General features: G+C 45.0%; 17 non-coding genes across 17 annotated transcripts; all 17 read left to right on the plus strand.

Annotated features, from left to right (window-relative positions):
- Positions 1-621: 621 nt before the first annotated feature.
- LOC141246607 (U2 spliceosomal RNA) lies at positions 622-812 on the plus strand. Its single transcript, XR_012310178.1, has one exon. It is a non-coding gene; the product is annotated as a U2 spliceosomal RNA (small nuclear RNA).
- Positions 813-1,927: 1,115 nt separating this feature from the next.
- Positions 1,928-2,118, plus strand: LOC141246551 (U2 spliceosomal RNA). The gene has a single exon (XR_012310126.1). It is a non-coding gene; the product is annotated as a U2 spliceosomal RNA (small nuclear RNA).
- A 1,118-nt stretch (positions 2,119-3,236) lies between these two features.
- Positions 3,237-3,427, plus strand: LOC141246608 (U2 spliceosomal RNA). The gene has a single exon (XR_012310179.1). It is a non-coding gene; the product is annotated as a U2 spliceosomal RNA (small nuclear RNA).
- Positions 3,428-4,542: 1,115 nt separating this feature from the next.
- LOC141246609 (U2 spliceosomal RNA) lies at positions 4,543-4,733 on the plus strand. The gene has a single exon (XR_012310180.1). It is a non-coding gene; the product is annotated as a U2 spliceosomal RNA (small nuclear RNA).
- A 1,115-nt stretch (positions 4,734-5,848) lies between these two features.
- On the plus strand, positions 5,849-6,039 carry LOC141246611 (U2 spliceosomal RNA). Its single transcript, XR_012310182.1, has one exon. It is a non-coding gene; the product is annotated as a U2 spliceosomal RNA (small nuclear RNA).
- Positions 6,040-7,154: 1,115 nt separating this feature from the next.
- Positions 7,155-7,345, plus strand: LOC141246612 (U2 spliceosomal RNA). The gene has a single exon (XR_012310183.1). It is a non-coding gene; the product is annotated as a U2 spliceosomal RNA (small nuclear RNA).
- A 1,115-nt stretch (positions 7,346-8,460) lies between these two features.
- Positions 8,461-8,651, plus strand: LOC141246613 (U2 spliceosomal RNA). Its single transcript, XR_012310184.1, has one exon. It is a non-coding gene; the product is annotated as a U2 spliceosomal RNA (small nuclear RNA).
- Positions 8,652-9,766: 1,115 nt separating this feature from the next.
- Positions 9,767-9,957, plus strand: LOC141246614 (U2 spliceosomal RNA). Its single transcript, XR_012310185.1, has one exon. It is a non-coding gene; the product is annotated as a U2 spliceosomal RNA (small nuclear RNA).
- A 1,118-nt stretch (positions 9,958-11,075) lies between these two features.
- LOC141246615 (U2 spliceosomal RNA) lies at positions 11,076-11,266 on the plus strand. The gene has a single exon (XR_012310186.1). It is a non-coding gene; the product is annotated as a U2 spliceosomal RNA (small nuclear RNA).
- A 1,115-nt stretch (positions 11,267-12,381) lies between these two features.
- LOC141246537 (U2 spliceosomal RNA) lies at positions 12,382-12,572 on the plus strand. The gene has a single exon (XR_012310113.1). It is a non-coding gene; the product is annotated as a U2 spliceosomal RNA (small nuclear RNA).
- A 1,115-nt stretch (positions 12,573-13,687) lies between these two features.
- LOC141246539 (U2 spliceosomal RNA) lies at positions 13,688-13,878 on the plus strand. Its single transcript, XR_012310114.1, has one exon. It is a non-coding gene; the product is annotated as a U2 spliceosomal RNA (small nuclear RNA).
- A 1,115-nt stretch (positions 13,879-14,993) lies between these two features.
- LOC141246599 (U2 spliceosomal RNA) lies at positions 14,994-15,184 on the plus strand. The gene has a single exon (XR_012310170.1). It is a non-coding gene; the product is annotated as a U2 spliceosomal RNA (small nuclear RNA).
- Positions 15,185-16,299: 1,115 nt separating this feature from the next.
- On the plus strand, positions 16,300-16,490 carry LOC141246540 (U2 spliceosomal RNA). The gene has a single exon (XR_012310115.1). It is a non-coding gene; the product is annotated as a U2 spliceosomal RNA (small nuclear RNA).
- A 1,115-nt stretch (positions 16,491-17,605) lies between these two features.
- On the plus strand, positions 17,606-17,796 carry LOC141246541 (U2 spliceosomal RNA). Its single transcript, XR_012310116.1, has one exon. It is a non-coding gene; the product is annotated as a U2 spliceosomal RNA (small nuclear RNA).
- Positions 17,797-18,911: 1,115 nt separating this feature from the next.
- On the plus strand, positions 18,912-19,102 carry LOC141246547 (U2 spliceosomal RNA). Its single transcript, XR_012310122.1, has one exon. It is a non-coding gene; the product is annotated as a U2 spliceosomal RNA (small nuclear RNA).
- A 1,115-nt stretch (positions 19,103-20,217) lies between these two features.
- On the plus strand, positions 20,218-20,408 carry LOC141246558 (U2 spliceosomal RNA). Its single transcript, XR_012310133.1, has one exon. It is a non-coding gene; the product is annotated as a U2 spliceosomal RNA (small nuclear RNA).
- Positions 20,409-21,523: 1,115 nt separating this feature from the next.
- LOC141246542 (U2 spliceosomal RNA) lies at positions 21,524-21,714 on the plus strand. The gene has a single exon (XR_012310117.1). It is a non-coding gene; the product is annotated as a U2 spliceosomal RNA (small nuclear RNA).
- Positions 21,715-21,750: the final 36 nt, after the last annotated feature.

Genomic DNA, 21,750 nt, shown 5'->3' on the forward strand with positions numbered 1-21,750 from the left:
TCTCCTTCTGCTGGAACACTGACTTCTTTCATTTAATGCCTGCAGACTATAAAAGAGAACCCAACCCAAAAAGTTTGGTTGATTAGTCTGTGGCATTCTGTTAAACTGTTGCTTATGGCGGTCTCTGTGAGCTTCTCAGCGACATTCAGCCAGCCAGGTATCCTGCCTGCAGTAGATGGAATGTGGCAATGGAACGCTGGCTGCGCGTGTCATAATAGGCTCTGAGCCTTTATATACCTGTGCACAGCAGCAGCCACCTTCAGTCTGCTGCTGGACAGCCAGCAGCAGCAGCAGCAGGAGAGGTATGTAATCAGGAGCCCTCCTGCTAAGGGTAGACAGCTGCTCGTTCCACCCCACCCCCCGCCTTAATTGGTTCTCCTCCCTTCCAACGGTGTTGAGGCGGGTGGGAACAGCAGGGGGTGAAGGTGCTGTGTTTAAAGAGGTGGAGTTATGCAGATCTAAAACGCGTGGATTGCAGCAGCAGCAAGCCGAAAAGTGCAGGCATGTAAGGGATCTAGAGGTTGACAACATGTCTTCTTAACGGGAGTCCAGGAGCTCATCTCCACAAATGGACTTTTTAGGATCCTTGGGTGGCTCCGTAGTTTGAAACCAATTCTGGTTATCGCTTCTCGGCCTTTTGGCTAAGATCAAGTGTAGTATCTGTTCTTATCAGTTTAATATCTGATACGTCCCCTATCTGGGGACCATATATTAAATGGATTTTTAGAACAGGGAGATGGAAAAAGAGCTTGCTCTGTCCACTCCACGCATTGACCTGGTATTGCAGTATCTCCAGGACCGGTGCACCCCTTCTTTAATGCAGTTTCTAAAATCAGAAAGAATTGAATTCAATGTTTTTTGTTCATTTTGCTTGTTTGTCGGATTTTGGGATGGACTCTTTGGCTTTGCTTTTCTTCTCCTCATTGGATTTTTCATGTTCAAAGTTGCAGAAGCCAGATTACAATCTCATTTTGGTTCAACTTCAGCAACTGTGCATTGCATTGCCATGTAATGTGATGCAATGCTATCTTTCTAGCTCTCCCTTTTTACTTCCTTTTGGATAAACAGACATATTAGGCAAGCATTTTGGAGCTTTCACCTAAATAACTACAGGTGGTGAGATAAGCTGCACAATATAATTGACCTTTCAGTATATTGTTGCACACACACCATCTATTTAGCAAATGCCCTTGTTATCAACAGCAGCCTTTTAAACTCACCTGAGCTAACAGGTATGTGCGCTGGTTACTCTGCTGCGCTTAAAATTTCTTTTTTGGTTTGCTACAATGCCTTTTCTGAAACGTTGTCTCCTTCTGCTGGAACACTGACTTCTTTCATTTAATGCCTGCAGACTATAAAAGAGAACCCAACCCAAAAAGTTTGGTTGATTAGTCTGTGGCATTCTATTAAACTGTTGCTTATGGCGGTCTCTGTGAGCTTCTCAGCGACATTCAGCCAGCCAGGTATCCTGCCTGCAGTAGATGGAATGTGGCAATGGAACGCTGGCTGCGCGTGTCATAATAGGCTCTGAGCCTTTATATACCTGTGCACAGCAGCAGCCACCTTCAGTCTGCTGCTGGACAGCCAGCAGCAGCAGCAGCAGGAGAGGTATGTAATCAGGAGCCCTCCTGCTAAGGGTAGACAGCTGCTCGTTCCACCCCACCCCCCGCCTTAATTGGTTCTCCTCCCTTCCAACGGTGTTGAGGCGGGTGGGAACAGCAGGGGGTGAAGGTGCTGTGTTTAAAGAGGTGGAGTTATGCAGATCTAAAACGCGTGGATTGCAGCAGCAGCAAGCCGAAAAGTGCAGGCATGTAAGGGATCTAGAGGTTGACAACATGTCTTCTTAACGGGAGTCCAGGAGCTCATCTCCACAAATGGACTTTTTAGGATCCTTGGGTGGCTCCGTAGTTTGAAACCAATTCTGGTTATCGCTTCTCGGCCTTTTGGCTAAGATCAAGGGTAGTATCTGTTCTTATCAGTTTAATATCTGATACGTCCCCTATCTGGGGACCATATATTAAATGGATTTTTAGAACAGGGAGATGGAAAAAGAGCTTGCTCTGTCCACTCCACGCATTGACCTGGTATTGCAGTATCTCCAGGACCGGTGCACCCCTTCTTTAATGCAGTTTCTAAAATCAGAAAGAATTGAATTCAATGTTTTTTGTTCATTTTGCTTGTTTGTCGGATTTTGGGATGGACTCTTTGGCTCTGCTTTTCTTCTCCTCATTGGATTTTTCATGTTCAAAGTTGCAGAAGCCAGATTACAAGCTCATTTTGGTTCAACTTCAGCAACTGTGCATTGCATTGCCATGTAATGTGATGCAATGCTATCTTTCTAGCTCTCCCTTTTTACTTCCTTTTGGATAAACAGACATATTAGGCAAGCATTTTGGAGCTTTCACCTAAATAACTACAGGTGGTGAGATAAGCTGCACAATATAATTGACCTTTCAGTATATTGTTGCACACACACCATCTATTTAGCAAATGCCCTTGTTATCAACAGCAGCCTTTTAAACTCACCTGAGCTAACAGGTATGTGCGCTGGTTACTCTGCTGCGCTTAAAATTTCTTTTTTGGTTTGCTACAATGCCTTTTCTGAAACGTTGTCTCCTTCTGCTGGAACACTGACTTCTTTCATTTAATGCCTGCAGACTATAAAAGAGAACCCAACCCAAAAAGTTTGGTTGATTAGTCTGTGGCATTCTGTTAAACTGTTGCTTATGGCGGTCTCTGTGAGCTTCTCAGCGACATTCAGCCAGCCAGGTATCCTGCCTGCAGTAGATGGAATGTGGCAATGGAACGCTGGCTGCGCGTGTCATAATAGGCTCTGAGCCTTTATATACCTGTGCACAGCAGCAGCCACCTTCAGTCTGCTGCTGGACAGCCAGCAGCAGCAGCAGCAGCAGGAGAGGTATGTAATCAGGAGCCCTCCTGCTAAGGGTAGACAGCTGCTCGTTCCACCCCACCCCCCGCCTTAATTGGTTCTCCTCCCTTCCAACGGTGTTGAGGCGGGTGGGAACAGCAGGGGGTGAAGGTGCTGTGTTTAAAGAGGTGGAGTTATGCAGATCTAAAACGCGTGGATTGCAGCAGCAGCAAGCCGAAAAGTGCAGGCATGTAAGGGATCTAGAGGTTGACAACATGTCTTCTTAACGGGAGTCCAGGAGCTCATCTCCACAAATGGACTTTTTAGGATCCTTGGGTGGCTCCGTAGTTTGAAACCAATTCTGGTTATCGCTTCTCGGCCTTTTGGCTAAGATCAAGTGTAGTATCTGTTCTTATCAGTTTAATATCTGATACGTCCCCTATCTGGGGACCATATATTAAATGGATTTTTAGAACAGGGAGATGGAAAAAGAGCTTGCTCTGTCCACTCCACGCATTGACCTGGTATTGCAGTATCTCCAGGACCGGTGCACCCCTTCTTTAATGCAGTTTCTAAAATCAGAAAGAATTGAATTCAATGTTTTTTGTTCATTTTGCTTGTTTGTCGGATTTTGGGATGGACTCTTTGGCTCTGCTTTTCTTCTCCTCATTGGATTTTTCATGTTCAAAGTTGCAGAAGCCAGATTACAAGCTCATTTTGGTTCAACTTCAGCAACTGTGCATTGCATTGCCATGTAATGTGATGCAATGCTATCTTTCTAGCTCTCCCTTTTTACTTCCTTTTGGATAAACAGACATATTAGGCAAGCATTTTGGAGCTTTCACCTAAATAACTACAGGTGGTGAGATAAGCTGCACAATATAATTGACCTTTCAGTATATTGTTGCACACACACCATCTATTTAGCAAATGCCCTTGTTATCAACAGCAGCCTTTTAAACTCACCTGAGCTAACAGGTATGTGCGCTGGTTACTCTGCTGCGCTTAAAATTTCTTTTTTGGTTTGCTACAATGCCTTTTCTGAAACGTTGTCTCCTTCTGCTGGAACACTGACTTCTTTCATTTAATGCCTGCAGACTATAAAAGAGAACCCAACCCAAAAAGTTTGGTTGATTAGTCTGTGGCATTCTGTTAAACTGTTGCTTATGGCGGTCTCTGTGAGCTTCTCAGCGACATTCAGCCAGCCAGGTATCCTGCCTGCAGTAGATGGAATGTGGCAATGGAACGCTGGCTGCGCGTGTCATAATAGGCTCTGAGCCTTTATATACCTGTGCACAGCAGCAGCCACCTTCAGTCTGCTGCTGGACAGCCAGCAGCAGCAGCAGCAGGAGAGGTATGTAATCAGGAGCCCTCCTGCTAAGGGTAGACAGCTGCTCGTTCCACCCCACCCCCCGCCTTAATTGGTTCTCCTCCCTTCCAACGGTGTTGAGGCGGGTGGGAACAGCAGGGGGTGAAGGTGCTGTGTTTAAAGAGGTGGAGTTATGCAGATCTAAAACGCGTGGATTGCAGCAGCAGCAAGCCGAAAAGTGCAGGCATGTAAGGGATCTAGAGGTTGACAACATGTCTTCTTAACGGGAGTCCAGGAGCTCATCTCCACAAATGGACTTTTCAGGATCCTTGGGTGGCTCCGTAGTTTGAAACCAATTCTGGTTATCGCTTCTCGGCCTTTTGGCTAAGATCAAGTGTAGTATCTGTTCTTATCAGTTTAATATCTGATACGTCCCCTATCTGGGGACCATATATTAAATGGATTTTTAGAACAGGGAGATGGAAAAAGAGCTTGCTCTGTCCACTCCACGCATTGACCTGGTATTGCAGTATCTCCAGGACCGGTGCACCCCTTCTTTAATGCAGTTTCTAAAATCAGAAAGAATTGAATTCAATGTTTTTTGTTCATTTTGCTTGTTTGTCGGATTTTGGGATGGACTCTTTGGCTTTGCTTTTCTTCTCCTCATTGGATTTTTCATGTTCAAAGTTGCAGAAGCCAGATTACAAGCTCATTTTGGTTCAACTTCAGCAACTGTGCATTGCATTGCCATGTAATGTGATGCAATGCTATCTTTCTAGCTCTCCCTTTTTACTTCCTTTTGGATAAACAGACATATTAGGCAAGCATTTTGGAGCTTTCACCTAAATAACTACAGGTGGTGAGATAAGCTGCACAATATAATTGACCTTTCAGTATATTGTTGCACACACACCATCTATTTAGCAAATGCCCTTGTTATCAACAGCAGCCTTTTAAACTCACCTGAGCTAACAGGTATGTGCGCTGGTTACTCTGCTGCGCTTAAAATTTCTTTTTTGGTTTGCTACAATGCCTTTTCTGAAACGTTGTCTCCTTCTGCTGGAACACTGACTTCTTTCATTTAATGCCTGCAGACTATAAAAGAGAACCCAACCCAAAAAGTTTGGTTGATTAGTCTGTGGCATTCTGTTAAACTGTTGCTTATGGCGGTCTCTGTGAGCTTCTCAGCGACATTCAGCCAGCCAGGTATCCTGCCTGCAGTAGATGGAATGTGGCAATGGAACGCTGGCTGCGCGTGTCATAATAGGCTCTGAGCCTTTATATACCTGTGCACAGCAGCAGCCACCTTCAGTCTGCTGCTGGACAGCCAGCAGCAGCAGCAGCAGGAGAGGTATGTAATCAGGAGCCCTCCTGCTAAGGGTAGACAGCTGCTCGTTCCACCCCACCCCCCGCCTTAATTGGTTCTCCTCCCTTCCAACGGTGTTGAGGCGGGTGGGAACAGCAGGGGGTGAAGGTGCTGTGTTTAAAGAGGTGGAGTTATGCAGATCTAAAACGCGTGGATTGCAGCAGCAGCAAGCCGAAAAGTGCAGGCATGTAAGGGATCTAGAGGTTGACAACATGTCTTCTTAACGGGAGTCCAGGAGCTCATCTCCACAAATGGACTTTTTAGGATCCTTGGGTGGCTCCGTAGTTTGAAACCAATTCTGGTTATCGCTTCTCGGCCTTTTGGCTAAGATCAAGTGTAGTATCTGTTCTTATCAGTTTAATATCTGATACGTCCCCTATCTGGGGACCATATATTAAATGGATTTTTAGAACAGGGAGATGGAAAAAGAGCTTGCTCTGTCCACTCCACGCATTGACCTGGTATTGCAGTATCTCCAGGACCGGTGCACCCCTTCTTTAATGCAGTTTCTAAAATCAGAAAGAATTGAATTCAATGTTTTTTGTTCATTTTGCTTGTTTGTCGGATTTTGGGATGGACTCTTTGGCTCTGCTTTTCTTCTCCTCATTGGATTTTTCATGTTCAAAGTTGCAGAAGCCAGATTACAAGCTCATTTTGGTTCAACTTCAGCAACTGTGCATTGCATTGCCATGTAATGTGATGCAATGCTATCTTTCTAGCTCTCCCTTTTTACTTCCTTTTGGATAAACAGACATATTAGGCAAGCATTTTGGAGCTTTCACCTAAATAACTACAGGTGGTGAGATAAGCTGCACAATATAATTGACCTTTCAGTATATTGTTGCACACACACCATCTATTTAGCAAATGCCCTTGTTATCAACAGCAGCCTTTTAAACTCACCTGAGCTAACAGGTATGTGCGCTGGTTACTCTGCTGCGCTTAAAATTTCTTTTTTGGTTTGCTACAATGCCTTTTCTGAAACGTTGTCTCCTTCTGCTGGAACACTGACTTCTTTCATTTAATGCCTGCAGACTATAAAAGAGAACCCAACCCAAAAAGTTTGGTTGATTAGTCTGTGGCATTCTGTTAAACTGTTGCTTATGGCGGTCTCTGTGAGCTTCTCAGCGACATTCAGCCAGCCAGGTATCCTGCCTGCAGTAGATGGAATGTGGCAATGGAACGCTGGCTGCGCGTGTCATAATAGGCTCTGAGCCTTTATATACCTGTGCACAGCAGCAGCCACCTTCAGTCTGCTGCTGGACAGCCAGCAGCAGCAGCAGCAGGAGAGGTATGTAATCAGGAGCCCTCCTGCTAAGGGTAGACAGCTGCTCGTTCCACCCCACCCCCCGCCTTAATTGGTTCTCCTCCCTTCCAACGGTGTTGAGGCGGGTGGGAACAGCAGGGGGTGAAGGTGCTGTGTTTAAAGAGGTGGAGTTATGCAGATCTAAAACGCGTGGATTGCAGCAGCAGCAAGCCGAAAAGTGCAGGCATGTAAGGGATCTAGAGGTTGACAACATGTCTTCTTAACGGGAGTCCAGGAGCTCATCTCCACAAATGGACTTTTCAGGATCCTTGGGTGGCTCCGTAGTTTGAAACTAATTCTGGTTATCGCTTCTCGGCCTTTTGGCTAAGATCAAGTGTAGTATCTGTTCTTATCAGTTTAATATCTGATACGTCCCCTATCTGGGGACCATATATTAAATGGATTTTTAGAACAGGGAGATGGAAAAAGAGCTTGCTCTGTCCACTCCACGCATTGACCTGGTATTGCAGTATCTCCAGGACCGGTGCACCCCTTCTTTAATGCAGTTTCTAAAATCAGAAAGAATTTAATTCAATGTTTTTTGTTCATTTTGCTTGTTTGTCGGATTTTGGGATGGACTCTTTGGCTTTGCTTTTCTTCTCCTCATTGGATTTTTCATGTTCAAAGTTGCAGAAGCCAGATTACAAGCTCATTTTGGTTCAACTTCAGCAACTGTGCATTGCATTGCCATGTAATGTGATGCAATGCTATCTTTCTAGCTCTCCCTTTTTACTTCCTTTTGGATAAACAGACATATTAGGCAAGCATTTTGGAGCTTTCACCTAAATAACTACAGGTGGTGAGATAAGCTGCACAATATAATTGACCTTTCAGTATATTGTTGCACACACACCATCTATTTAGCAAATGCCCTTGTTATCAACAGCAGCCTTTTAAACTCACCTGAGCTAACAGGTATGTGCGCTGGTTACTCTGCTGCGCTTAAAATTTCTTTTTTGGTTTGCTACAATGCCTTTTCTGAAACGTTGTCTCCTTCTGCTGGAACACTGACTTCTTTCATTTAATGCCTGCAGACTATAAAAGAGAACCCAACCCAAAAAGTTTGGTTGATTAGTCTGTGGCATTCTGTTAAACTGTTGCTTATGGCGGTCTCTGTGAGCTTCTCAGCGACATTCAGCCAGCCAGGTATCCTGCCTGCAGTAGATGGAATGTGGCAATGGAACGCTGGCTGCGCGTGTCATAATAGGCTCTGAGCCTTTATATACCTGTGCACAGCAGCAGCCACCTTCAGTCTGCTGCTGGACAGCCAGCAGCAGCAGCAGCAGGAGAGGTATGTAATCAGGAGCCCTCCTGCTAAGGGTAGACAGCTGCTCGTTCCACCCCACCCCCCGCCTTAATTGGTTCTCCTCCCTTCCAACGGTGTTGAGGCGGGTGGGAACAGCAGGGGGTGAAGGTGCTGTGTTTAAAGAGGTGGAGTTATGCAGATCTAAAACGCGTGGATTGCAGCAGCAGCAAGCCGAAAAGTGCAGGCATGTAAGGGATCTAGAGGTTGACAACATGTCTTCTTAACGGGAGTCCAGGAGCTCATCTCCACAAATGGACTTTTTAGGATCCTTGGGTGGCTCCGTAGTTTGAAACCAATTCTGGTTATCGCTTCTCGGCCTTTTGGCTAAGATCAAGTGTAGTATCTGTTCTTATCAGTTTAATATCTGATACGTCCCCTATCTGGGGACCATATATTAAATGGATTTTTAGAACAGGGAGATGGAAAAAGAGCTTGCTCTGTCCACTCCACGCATTGACCTGGTATTGCAGTATCTCCAGGACCGGTGCACCCCTTCTTTAATGCAGTTTCTAAAATCAGAAAGAATTGAATTCAATGTTTTTTGTTCATTTTGCTTGTTTGTCGGATTTTGGGATGGACTCTTTGGCTCTGCTTTTCTTCTCCTCATTGGATTTTTCATGTTCAAAGTTGCAGAAGCCAGATTACAAGCTCATTTTGGTTCAACTTCAGCAACTGTGCATTGCATTGCCATGTAATGTGATGCAATGCTATCTTTCTAGCCCTCCCTTTTTACTTCCTTTTGGATAAACAGACATATTAGGCAAGCATTTTGGAGCTTTCACCTAAATAACTACAGGTGGTGAGATAAGCTGCACAATATAATTGACCTTTCAGTATATTGTTGCACACACACCATCTATTTAGCAAATGCCCTTGTTATCAACAGCAGCCTTTTAAACTCACCTGAGCTAACAGGTATGTGCGCTGGTTACTCTGCTGCGCTTAAAATTTCTTTTTTGGTTTGCTACAATGCCTTTTCTGAAACGTTGTCTCCTTCTGCTGGAACACTGACTTCTTTCATTTAATGCCTGCAGACTATAAAAGAGAACCCAACCCAAAAAGTTTGGTTGATTAGTCTGTGGCATTCTGTTAAACTGTTGCTTATGGCGGTCTCTGTGAGCTTCTCAGCGACATTCAGCCAGCCAGGTATCCTGCCTGCAGTAGATGGAATGTGGCAATGGAACGCTGGCTGCGCGTGTCATAATAGGCTCTGAGCCTTTATATACCTGTGCACAGCAGCAGCCACCTTCAGTCTGCTGCTGGACAGCCAGCAGCAGCAGCAGCAGGAGAGGTATGTAATCAGGAGCCCTCCTGCTAAGGGTAGACAGCTGCTCGTTCCACCCCACCCCCCGCCTTAATTGGTTCTCCTCCCTTCCAACGGTGTTGAGGCAGGTGGGAACAGCAGGGGGTGAAGGTGCTGTGTTTAAAGAGGTGGAGTTATGCAGATCTAAAACGCGTGGATTGCAGCAGCAGCAAGCCGAAAAGTGCAGGCATGTAAGGGATCTAGAGGTTGACAACATGTCTTCTTAACGGGAGTCCAGGAGCTCATCTCCACAAATGGACTTTTTAGGATCCTTGGGTGGCTCCGTAGTTTGAAACCAATTCTGGTTATCGCTTCTCGGCCTTTTGGCTAAGATCAAGTGTAGTATCTGTTCTTATCAGTTTAATATCTGATACGTCCCCTATCTGGGGACCATATATTAAATGGATTTTTAGAACAGGGAGATGGAAAAAGAGCTTGCTCTGTCCACTCCACGCATTGACCTGGTATTGCAGTATCTCCAGGACCGGTGCACCCCTTCTTTAATGCAGTTTCTAAAATCAGAAAGAATTGAATTCAATGTTTTTTGTTCATTTTGCTTGTTTGTCGGATTTTGGGATGGACTCTTTGGCTCTGCTTTTCTTCTCCTCATTGGATTTTTCATGTTCAAAGTTGCAGAAGCCAGATTACAAGCTCATTTTGGTTCAACTTCAGCAACTGTGCATTGCATTGCCATGTAATGTGATGCAATGCTATCTTTCTAGCTCTCCCTTTTTACTTCCTTTTGGATAAACAGACATATTAGGCAAGCATTTTGGAGCTTTCACCTAAATAACTACAGGTGGTGAGATAAGCTGCACAATATAATTGACCTTTCAGTATATTGTTGCACACACACCATCTATTTAGCAAATGCCCTTGTTATCAACAGCAGCCTTTTAAACTCACCTGAGCTAACAGGTATGTGCGCTGGTTACTCTGCTGCGCTTAAAATTTCTTTTTTGGTTTGCTACAATGCCTTTTCTGAAACGTTGTCTCCTTCTGCTGGAACACTGACTTCTTTCATTTAATGCCTGCAGACTATAAAAGAGAACCCAACCCAAAAAGTTTGGTTGATTAGTCTGTGGCATTCTGTTAAACTGTTGCTTATGGCGGTCTCTGTGAGCTTCTCAGCGACATTCAGCCAGCCAGGTATCCTGCCTGCAGTAGATGGAATGTGGCAATGGAACGCTGGCTGCGCGTGTCATAATAGGCTCTGAGCCTTTATATACCTGTGCACAGCAGCAGCCACCTTCAGTCTGCTGCTGGACAGCCAGCAGCAGCAGCAGCAGCAGGAGAGGTATGTAATCAGGAGCCCTCCTGCTAAGGGTAGACAGCTGCTCGTTCCACCCCACCCCCCGCCTTAATTGGTTCTCCTCCCTTCCAACGGTGTTGAGGCGGGTGGGAACAGCAGGGGGTGAAGGTGCTGTGTTTAAAGAGGTGGAGTTATGCAGATCTAAAACGCGTGGATTGCAGCAGCAGCAAGCCGAAAAGTGCAGGCATGTAAGGGATCTAGAGGTTGACAACATGTCTTCTTAACGGGAGTCCAGGAGCTCATCTCCACAAATGGACTTTTTAGGATCCTTGGGTGGCTCCGTAGTTTGAAACCAATTCTGGTTATCGCTTCTCGGCCTTTTGGCTAAGATCAAGTGTAGTATCTGTTCTTATCAGTTTAATATCTGATACGTCCCCTATCTGGGGACCATATATTAAATGGATTTTTAGAACAGGGAGATGGAAAAAGAGCTTGCTCTGTCCACTCCACGCATTGACCTGGTATTGCAGTATCTCCAGGACCGGTGCACCCCTTCTTTAATGCAGTTTCTAAAATCAGAAAGAATTGAATTCAATGTTTTTTGTTCATTTTGCTTGTTTGTCGGATTTTGGGATGGACTCTTTGGCTCTGCTTTTCTTCTCCTCATTGGATTTTTCATGTTCAAAGTTGCAGAAGCCAGATTACAAGCTCATTTTGGTTCAACTTCAGCAACTGTGCATTGCATTGCCATGTAATGTGATGCAATGCTATCTTTCTAGCTCTCCCTTTTTACTTCCTTTTGGATAAACAGACATATTAGGCAAGCATTTTGGAGCTTTCACCTAAATAACTACAGGTGGTGAGATAAGCTGCACAATATAATTGACCTTTCAGTATATTGTTGCACACACACCATCTATTTAGCAAATGCCCTTGTTATCAACAGCAGCCTTTTAAACTCACCTGAGCTAACAGGTATGTGCGCTGGTTACTCTCCTGCGCTTAAAATTTCTTTTTTGGTTTGCTACAATGCCTTTTCTGAAACGTTGTCTCCTTCTGCTGGAACACTGACTTCTTTCATTTAATGCCTGCAGACTATAAAAGAGAACCCAACCCAAAAAGTTTGGTTGATTAGTCTGTGGCATTCTGTTAAACTGTTGCTTATGGCGGTCTCTGTGAGCTTCTCAGCGACATTCAGCCAGCCAGGTATCCTGCCTGCAGTAGATGGAATGTGGCAATGGAACGCTGGCTGCGCGTGTCATAATAGGCTCTGAGCCTTTATATACCTGTGCACAGCAGCAGCCACCTTCAGTCTGTTGCTGGACAGCCAGCAGCAGCAGCAGCAGGAGAGGTATGTAATCAGGAGCCCTCCTGCTAAGGGTAGACAGCTGCTCGTTCCACACCACCCCCCGCCTTAATTGGTTCTCCTCCCTTCCAACGGTGTTGAGGCGGGTGGGAACAGCAGGGGGTGAAGGTGCTGTGTTTAAAGAGGTGGAGTTATGCAGATCTAAAACGCGTGGATTGCAGCAGCAGCAAGCCGAAAAGTGCAGGCATGTAAGGGATCTAGAGGTTGACAACATGTCTTCTTAACGGGAGTCCAGGAGCTCATCTCCACAAATGGACTTTTTAGGATCCTTGGGTGGCTCCGTAGTTTGAAACCAATTCTGGTTATCGCTTCTCGGCCTTTTGGCTAAGATCAAGTGTAGTATCTGTTCTTATCAGTTTAATATCTGATACGTCCCCTATCTGGGGACCATATATTAAATGGATTTTTAGAACAGGGAGATGGAAAAAGAGCTTGCTCTGTCCACTCCACGCATTGACCTGGTATTGCAGTATCTCCAGGACCGGTGCACCCCTTCTTTAATGCAGTTTCTAAAATCAGAAAGAATTGAATTCAATGTTTTTTGTTCATTTTGCTTGTTTGTCGGATTTTGGGATGGACTCTTTGGCTCTGCTTTTCTTCTCCTCATTGGATTTTTCATGTTCAAAGTTGCAGAAGCCAGATTACAAGCTCATTTTGGTTCAACTTCAGCAACTGTGCATTGCATTGCCATGTAATGTGATGCAATGCTATCTTTCTAGCTCTCCCTTTTTACTTCCTTTTGGATAAACAGACATATTAGGCAAGCATTTTGGAGCTTTCACCTAAATAACTACAGGTGGTGAGATAAGCTGCACAATATAATTGACCTTTCAGTATATTGTTGCACACACACCATCTATTTAGCAAATGCCCTTGTTATCAACAGCAGCCTTTTAAACTCACCTGAGCTAACAGGTATGTGCGCTGGTTACTCTGCTGCGCTTAAAATTTCTTTTTTGGTTTGCTACAATGCCTTTTCTGAAACGTTGTCTCCTTCTGCTGGAACACTGACTTCTTTCATTTAATGCCTGCAGACTATAAAAGAGAACCCAACCCAAAAAGTTTGGTTGATTAGTCTGTGGCATTCTGTTAAACTGTTGCTTATGGCGGTCTCTGTGAGCTTCTCAGCGACATTCAGCCAGCCAGGTATCCTGCCTGCAGTAGATGGAATGTGGCAATGGAACGCTGGCTGCGCGTGTCATAATAGGCTCTGAGCCTTTATATACCTGTGCACAGCAGCAGCCACCTTCAGTCTGCTGCTGGACAGCCTGCAGCAGCAGCAGCAGGAGAGGTATGTAATCAGGAGCCCTCCTGCTAAGGGTAGACAGCTGTTCGTTCCACCCCACCCCCCGCCTTAATTGGTTCTCCTCCCTTCCAACGGTGTTGAGGCGGGTGGGAACAGCAGGGGGTGAAGGTGCTGTGTTTAAAGAGGTGGAGTTATGCAGATCTAAAACGCGTGGATTGCAGCAGCAGCAAGCCGAAAAGTGCAGGCATGTAAGGGATCTAGAGGTTGACAACATGTCTTCTTAACGGGAGTCCAGGAGCTCATCTCCACAAATGGACTTTTTAGGATCCTTGGGTGGCTCCGTAGTTTGAAACCAATTCTGGTTATCGCTTCTCGGCCTTTTGGCTAAGATCAAGTGTAGTATCTGTTCTTATCAGTTTAATATCTGATACGTCCCCTATCTGGGGACCATATATTAAATGGATTTTTAGAACAGGGAGATGGAAAAAGAGCTTGCTCTGTCCACTCCACGCATTGACCTGGTATTGCAGTATCTCCAGGACCGGTGCACCCCTTCTTTAATGCAGTTTCTAAAATCAGAAAGAATTGAATTCAATGTTTTTTGTTCATTTTGCTTGTTTGTCGGATTTTGGGATGGACTCTTTGGCTCTGCTTTTCTTCTCCTCATTGGATTTTTCATGTTCAAAGTTGCAGAAGCCAGATTACAAGCTCATTTTGGTTCAACTTCAGCAACTGTGCATTGCATTGCCATGTAATGTGATGCAATGCTATCTTTCTAGCTCTCCCTTTTTACTTCCTTTTGGATAAACAGACATATTAGGCAAGCATTTTGGAGCTTTCACCTAAATAACTACAGGTGGTGAGATAAGCTGCACAATATAATTGACCTTTCAGTATATTGTTGCACACACACCATCTATTTAGCAAATGCCCTTGTTATCAACAGCAGCCTTTTAAACTCACCTGAGCTAACAGGTATGTGCGCTGGTTACTCTGCTGCGCTTAAAATTTCTTTTTTGGTTTGCTACAATGCCTTTTCTGAAACGTTGTCTCCTTCTGCTGGAACACTGACTTCTTTCATTTAATGCCTGCAGACTATAAAAGAGAACCCAACCCAAAAAGTTTGGTTGATTAGTCTGTGGCATTCTGTTAAACTGTTGCTTATGGCGGTCTCTGTGAGCTTCTCAGCGACATTCAGCCAGCCAGGTATCCTGCCTGCAGTAGATGGAATGTGGCAATGGAACGCTGGCTGCGCGTGTCATAATAGGCTCTGAGCCTTTATATACCTGTGCACAGCAGCAGCCACCTTCAGTCTGCTGCTGGACAGCCAGCAGCAGCAGCAGCAGGAGAGGTATGTAATCAGGAGCCCTCCTGCTAAGGGTAGACAGCTGCTCGTTCCACCCCACCCCCCGCCTTAATTGGTTCTCCTCCCTTCCAACGGTGTTGAGGCGGGTGGGAACAGCAGGGGGTGAAGGTGCTGTGTTTAAAGAGGTGGAGTTATGCAGATCTAAAACGCGTGGATTGCAGCAGCAGCAAGCCGAAAAGTGCAGGCATGTAAGGGATCTAGAGGTTGACAACATGTCTTCTTAACGGGAGTCCAGGAGCTCATCTCCACAAATGGACTTTTTAGGATCCTTGGGTGGCTCCGTAGTTTGAAACCAATTCTGGTTATCGCTTCTCGGCCTTTTGGCTAAGATCAAGTGTAGTATCTGTTCTTATCAGTTTAATATCTGATACGTCCCCTATCTGGGGACCATATATTAAATGGATTTTTAGAACAGGGAGATGGAAAAAGAGCTTGCTCTGTCCACTCCACGCATTGACCTGGTATTGCAGTATCTCCAGGACCAGTGCACCCCTTCTTTAATGCAGTTTCTAAAATCAGAAAGAATTGAATTCAATGTTTTTTGTTCATTTTGCTTGTTTGTCGGATTTTGGGATGGACTCTTTGGCTCTGCTTTTCTTCTCCTCATTGGATTTTTCATGTTCAAAGTTGCAGAAGCCAGATTACAAGCTCATTTTGGTTCAACTTCAGCAACTGTGCATTGCATTGCCATGTAATGTGATGCAATGCTATCTTTCTAGCTCTCCCTTTTTACTTCCTTTTGGATAAACAGACATATTAGGCAAGCATTTTGGAGCTTTCACCTAAATAACTACAGGTGGTGAGATAAGCTGCACAATATAATTGACCTTTCAGTATATTGTTGCACACACACCATCTATTTAGCAAATGCCCTTGTTATCAACAGCAGCCTTTTAAACTCACCTGAGCTAACAGGTATGTGCGCTGGTTACTCTGCTGCGCTTAAAATTTCTTTTTTGGTTTGCTACAATGCCTTTTCTGAAACGTTGTCTCCTTCTGCTGGAACACTGACTTCTTTCATTTAATGCCTGCAGACTATAAAAGAGAACCCAACCCAAAAAGTTTGGTTGATTAGTCTGTGGCATTCTGTTAAACTGTTGCTTATGGCGGTCTCTGTGAGCTTCTCAGCGACATTCAGCCAGCCAGGTATCCTGCCTGCAGTAGATGGAATGTGGCAATGGAACGCTGGCTGCGCATGTCATAATAGGCTCTGAGCCTTTATATACCTGTGCACAGCAGCAGCCACCTTCAGTCTGCTGCTGGACAGCCAGCAGCAGCAGCAGCAGGAGAGGTATGTAATCAGGAGCCCTCCTGCTAAGGGTAGACAGCTGCTCGTTCCACCCCACCCCCCGCCTTAATTGGTTCTCCTCCCTTCCAACGGTGTTGAGGCAGGTGGGAACAGCAGGGGGTGAAGGTGCTGTGTTTAAAGAGGTGGAGTTATGCAGATCTAAAACGCGTGGATTGCAGCAGCAGCAAGCCGAAAAGTGCAGGCATGTAAGGGATCTAGAGGTTGACAACATGTCTTCTTAACGGGAGTCCAGGAGCTCATCTCCACAAATGGACTTTTTAGGATCCTTGGGTGGCTCCGTAGTTTGAAACCAATTCTGGTTATCGCTTCTCGGCCTTTTGGCTAAGATCAAGTGTAGTATCTGTTCTTATCAGTTTAATATCTGATACGTCCCCTATCTGGGGACCATATATTAAATGGATTTTTAGAACAGGGAGATGGAAAAAGAGCTTGCTCTGTCCACTCCACGCATTGACCTGGTATTGCAGTATCTCCAGGACCGGTGCACCCCTTCTTTAATGCAGTTTCTAAAATCAGAAAGAATTGAATTCAATGTTTTTTGTTCATTTTGCTTGTTTGTCGGATTTTGGGATGGACTCTTTGGCTCTGCTTTTCTTCTCCTCATTGGATTTTTCATGTTCAAAGTTGCAGAAGCCAGATTACAAGCTCATTTTGGTTCAACTTCAGCAACTGTGCATTGCATTGCCATGTAATGTGATGCAATGCTATCTTTCTAGCTCTCCCTTTTTACTTCCTTTTGGATAAACAGACATATTAGGCAAGCATTTTGGAGCTTTCACCTAAATAACTACAGGTGGTGAGATAAGCTGCACAATATAATTGACCTTTCAGTATATTGTTGCACACACACCATCTATTTAGCAAATGCCCTTGTTATCAACAGCAGCCTTTTAAACTCACCTGAGCTAACAGGTATGTGCGCTGGTTACTCTGCTGCGCTTAAAATTTCTTTTTTGGTTTGCTACAATGCCTTTTCTGAAACGTTGTCTCCTTCTGCTGGAACACTGACTTCTTTCATTTAATGCCTGCAGACTATAAAAGAGAACCCAACCCAAAAAGTTTGGTTGATTAGTCTGTGGCATTCTGTTAAACTGTTGCTTATGGCGGTCTCTGTGAGCTTCTCAGCGACATTCAGCCAGCCAGGTATCCTGCCTGCAGTAGATGGAATGTGGCAATGGAACGCTGGCTGCGCGTGTCATAATAGGCTCTGAGCCTTTATATACCTGTGCACAGCAGCAGCCACCTTCAGTCTGCTGCTGGACAGCCAGCAGCAGCAGCAGCAGGAGAGGTATGTAATCAGGAGCCCTCCTGCTAAGGGTAGACAGCTGCTCGTTCCACCCCACCCCCCGCCTTAATTGGTTCTCCTCCCTTCCAACGGTGTTGAGGCGGGTGGGAACAGCAGGGGGTGAAGGTGCTGTGTTTAAAGAGGTGGAGTTATGCAGATCTAAAACGCGTGGATTGCAGCAGCAGCAAGCCGAAAAGTGCAGGCATGTAAGGGATCTAGAGGTTGACAACATGTCTTCTTAACGGGAGTCCAGGAGCTCATCTCCACAAATGGACTTTTTAGGATCCTTGGGTGGCTCCGTAGTTTGAAACCAATTCTGGTTATCGCTTCTCGGCCTTTTGGCTAAGATCAAGTGTAGTATCTGTTCTTATCAGTTTAATATCTGATACGTCCCCTATCTGGGGACCATATATTAAATGGATTTTTAGAACAGGGAGATGGAAAAAGAGCTTGCTCTGTCCACTCCACGCATTGACCTGGTATTGCAGTATCTCCAGGACCGGTGCACCCCTTCTTTAATGCAGTTTCTAAAATCAGAAAGAATTGAATTCAATGTTTTTTGTTCATTTTGCTTGTTTGTCGGATTTTGGGATGGACTCTTTGGCTCTGCTTTTCTTCTCCTCATTGGATTTTTCATGTTCAAAGTTGCAGAAGCCAGATTACAAGCTCATTTTGGTTCAACTTCAGCAACTGTGCATTGCATTGCCATGTAATGTGATGCAATGCTATCTTTCTAGCTCTCCCTTTTTACTTCCTTTTGGATAAACAGAAATATTAGGCAAGCATTTTGGAGCTTTCACCTAAATAACTACAGGTGGTGAGATAAGCTGCACAATATAATTGACCTTTCAGTATATTGTTGCACACACACCATCTATTTAGCAAATGCCCTTGTTATCAACAGCAGCCTTTTAAACTCACCTGAGCTAACAGGTATGTGCGCTGGTTACTCTGCTGCGCTTAAAATTTCTTTTTTGGTTTGCTACAATGCCTTTTCTGAAACGTTGTCTCCTTCTGCTGGAACACTGACTTCTTTCATTTAATGCCTGCAGACTATAAAAGAGAACCCAACCCAAAAAGTTTGGTTGATTAGTCTGTGGCATCCTGTTAAACTGTTGCTTATGGCGGTCTCTGTGAGCTTCTCAGCGACATTCAGCCAGCCAGGTATCCTGCCTGCAGTAGATGGAATGTGGCAATGGAACGCTGGCTGCGCGTGTCATAATAGGCTCTGAGCCTTTATATACCTGTGCACAGCAGCAGCCACCTTCAGTCTGCTGCTGGACAGCCAGCAGCAGCAGCAGCAGGAGAGGTATGTAATCAGGAGCCCTCCTGCTAAGGGTAGACAGCTGCTCGTTCCACCCCACCCCCCGCCTTAATTGGTTCTCCTCCCTTCCAACGGTGTTGAGGCGGGTGGGAACAGCAGGGGGTGAAGGTGCTGTGTTTAAAGAGGTGGAGTTATGCAGATCTAAAACGCGTGGATTGCAGCAGCAGCAAGCCGAAAAGTGCAGGCATGTAAGGGATCTAGAGGTTGACAACATGTCTTCTTAACGGGAGTCCAGGAGCTCATCTCCACAAATGGACTTTTTAGGATCCTTGGGTGGCTCCGTAGTTTGAAACCAATTCTGGTTATCGCTTCTCGGCCTTTTGGCTAAGATCAAGTGTAGTATCTGTTCTTATCAGTTTAATATCTGATACGTCCCCTATCTGGGGACCATATATTAAATGGATTTTTAGAACAGGGAGATGGAAAAAGAGCTTGCTCTGTCCACTCCACGCATTGACCTGGTATTGCAATATCTCCAGGACCGGTGCACCCCTTCTTTAATGCAGTTTCTAAAATCAGAAAGAATTGAATTCAATGTTTTTTGTTCATTTTGCTTGTTTGTCGGATTTTGGGATGGACTCTTTGGCTCTGCTTTTCTTCTCCTCATTGGATTTTTCATGTTCAAAGTTGCAGAAGCCAGATTACAAGCTCATTTTGGTTCAACTTCAGCAACTGTGCATTGCATTGCCATGTAATGTGATGCAATGCTATCTTTCTAGCTCTCCCTTTTTACTTCCTTTTGGATAAACAGACATATTAGGCAAGCATTTTGGAGCTTTCACCTAAATAACTACAGGTGGTGAGATAAGCTGCACAATATAATTGACCTTTCAGTATATTGTTGCACACACACCATCTATTTAGCAAATGCCCTTGTTATCAACAGCAGCCTTTTAAACTCACCTGAGCTAACAGGTATGTGCGCTGGTTACTCTGCTGCGCTTAAAATTTCTTTTTTGGTTTGCTACAATGCCTTTTCTGAAACGTTGTCTCCTTCTGCTGGAACACTGACTTCTTTCATTTAATGCCTGCAGACTATAAAAGAGAACCCAACCCAAAAAGTTTGGTTGATTAGTCTGTGGCATTCTGTTAAACTGTTGCTTATGGCGGTCTCTGTGAGCTTCTCAGCGACATTCAGCCAGCCAGGTATCCTGCCTGCAGTAGATGGAATGTGGCAATGGAACGCTGGCTGCGCGTGTCATAATAGGCTCTGAGCCTTTATATACCTGTGCACAGCAGCAGCCACCTTCAGTCTGCTGCTGGACAGCCAGCAGCAGCAGCAGCAGGAGAGGTATGTAATCAGGAGCCCTCCTGCTAAGGGTAGACAGCTGCTCGTTCCACCCCACCCCCCGCCTTAATTGGTTCTCCTCCCTTCCAACGGTGTTGAGGCGGGTGGGAACAGCAGGGGGTGAAGGTGCTGTGTTTAAAGAGGTGGAGTTATGCAGATCTAAAACGCGTGGATTGCAGCAGCAGCAAGCCGAAAAGTGCAGGCATGTAAGGGATCTAGAGGTTGACAACATGTCTTCTTAACGGGAGTCCAGGAGCTCATCTCCACAAATGGACTTTTTAGGATCCTTGGGTGGCTCCGTAGTTTGAAACCAATTCTGGTTATCGCTTCTCGGCCTTTTGACTAAGATCAAGTGTAGTATCTGTTCTTATCAGTTTAATATCTGATACGTCCCCTATCTGGGGACCATATATTAAATGGATTTTTAGAACAGGGAGATGGAAAAAGAGCTTGCTCTGTCCACTCCACGCATTGACCTGGTATTGCAGTATCTCCAGGACCGGTGCACCCCTTCTTTAATGCAGTTTCTAAAATCAGAAAGAATTGAATTCAATGTTTTTTGTTCATTTTGCTTGTTTGTCGGATTTTGGGATGGACTCTTTGGCTCTGCTTTTCTTCTCCTCATTGGATTTTTCATGTTCAAAGTTGCAGAAGCCAGATTACAAGCTCATTTTGGTTCAACTTCAGCAACTGTGCATTGCATTGCCATGTAATGTGATGCAATGCTATCTTTCTAGCTCTCCCTTTTTACTTCCTTTTGGATAAACAGACATATTAGGCAAGCATTTTGGAGCTTTCACCTAAATAACTACAGGTGGTGAGATAAGCTGCACAATATAATTGACCTTTCAGTATATTGTTGCACACACACCATCTATTTAGCAAATGCCCTTGTTATCAACAGCAGCCTTTTAAACTCACCTGAGCTAACAGGTATGTGCGCTGGTTACTCTGCTGCGCTTAAAATTTCTTTTTTGGTTTGCTACAATGCCTTTTCTGAAACGTTGTCTCCTTCTGCTGGAACACTGACTTCTTTCATTTAATGCCTGCAGACTATAAAAGAGAACCCAACCCAAAAAGTTTGGTTGATTAGTCTGTGGCATTCTGTTAAACTGTTGCTTATGGCGGTCTCTGTGAGCTTCTCAGCGACATTCAGCCAGCCAGGTATCCTGCCTGCAGTAGATGGAATGTGGCAATGGAACGCTGGCTGCGCGTGTCATAATAGGCTCTGAGCCTTTATATACCTGTGCACAGCAGCAGCCACCTTCAGTCTGCTGCTGGACAGCCAGCAGCAGCAGCAGCAGGAGAGGTATGTAATCAGGAGCCCTCCTGCTAAGGGTAGACAGCTGCTCGTTCCACCCCACCCCCCGCCTTAATTGGTTCTCCTCCCTTCCAACGGTGTTGAGGCGGGTGGGAACAGCAGGGGGTGAAGGTGCTGTGTTTAAAGAGGTGGAGTTATGCAGATCTAAAACGCGTGGATTGCAGCAGCAGCAAGCCGAAAAGTGCAGGCATGTAAGGGATCTAGAGGTTGACAACATGTCTTCTTAACGGGAGTCCAGGAGCTCATCTCCACAAATGGACTTTTTAGGATCCTTGGGTGGCTCCGTAGTTTGAAACCAATTCTGGTTATCGCTTCTCGGCCTTTTGGCTAAGATCAAGTGTAGTATCTGTTCTTATCAGTTTAATATCTGATACGTCCCCTATCTGGGGACCATATATTAAATGGATTTTTAGAACAGGGAGATGGAAAAAGAGCTTGCTCTGTCCACTCCACGCATTGACCTGGTATTGCAGTATCTCCAGGACCGGTGCACCCCTTCTTTAATGCAGTTTCTAAAATCAGAAAGAATTGAAT

The sequence above is a fragment of the Phyllobates terribilis genome, unplaced genomic scaffold (assembly GCF_046119375.1).
Source record: "Phyllobates terribilis strain yellow unplaced genomic scaffold, ASM4611937v1 Scaffold_2578__1_contigs__length_122412, whole genome shotgun sequence".
In the NCBI taxonomy this organism is placed as follows: Eukaryota; Metazoa; Chordata; class Amphibia; order Anura; family Dendrobatidae; genus Phyllobates; species Phyllobates terribilis.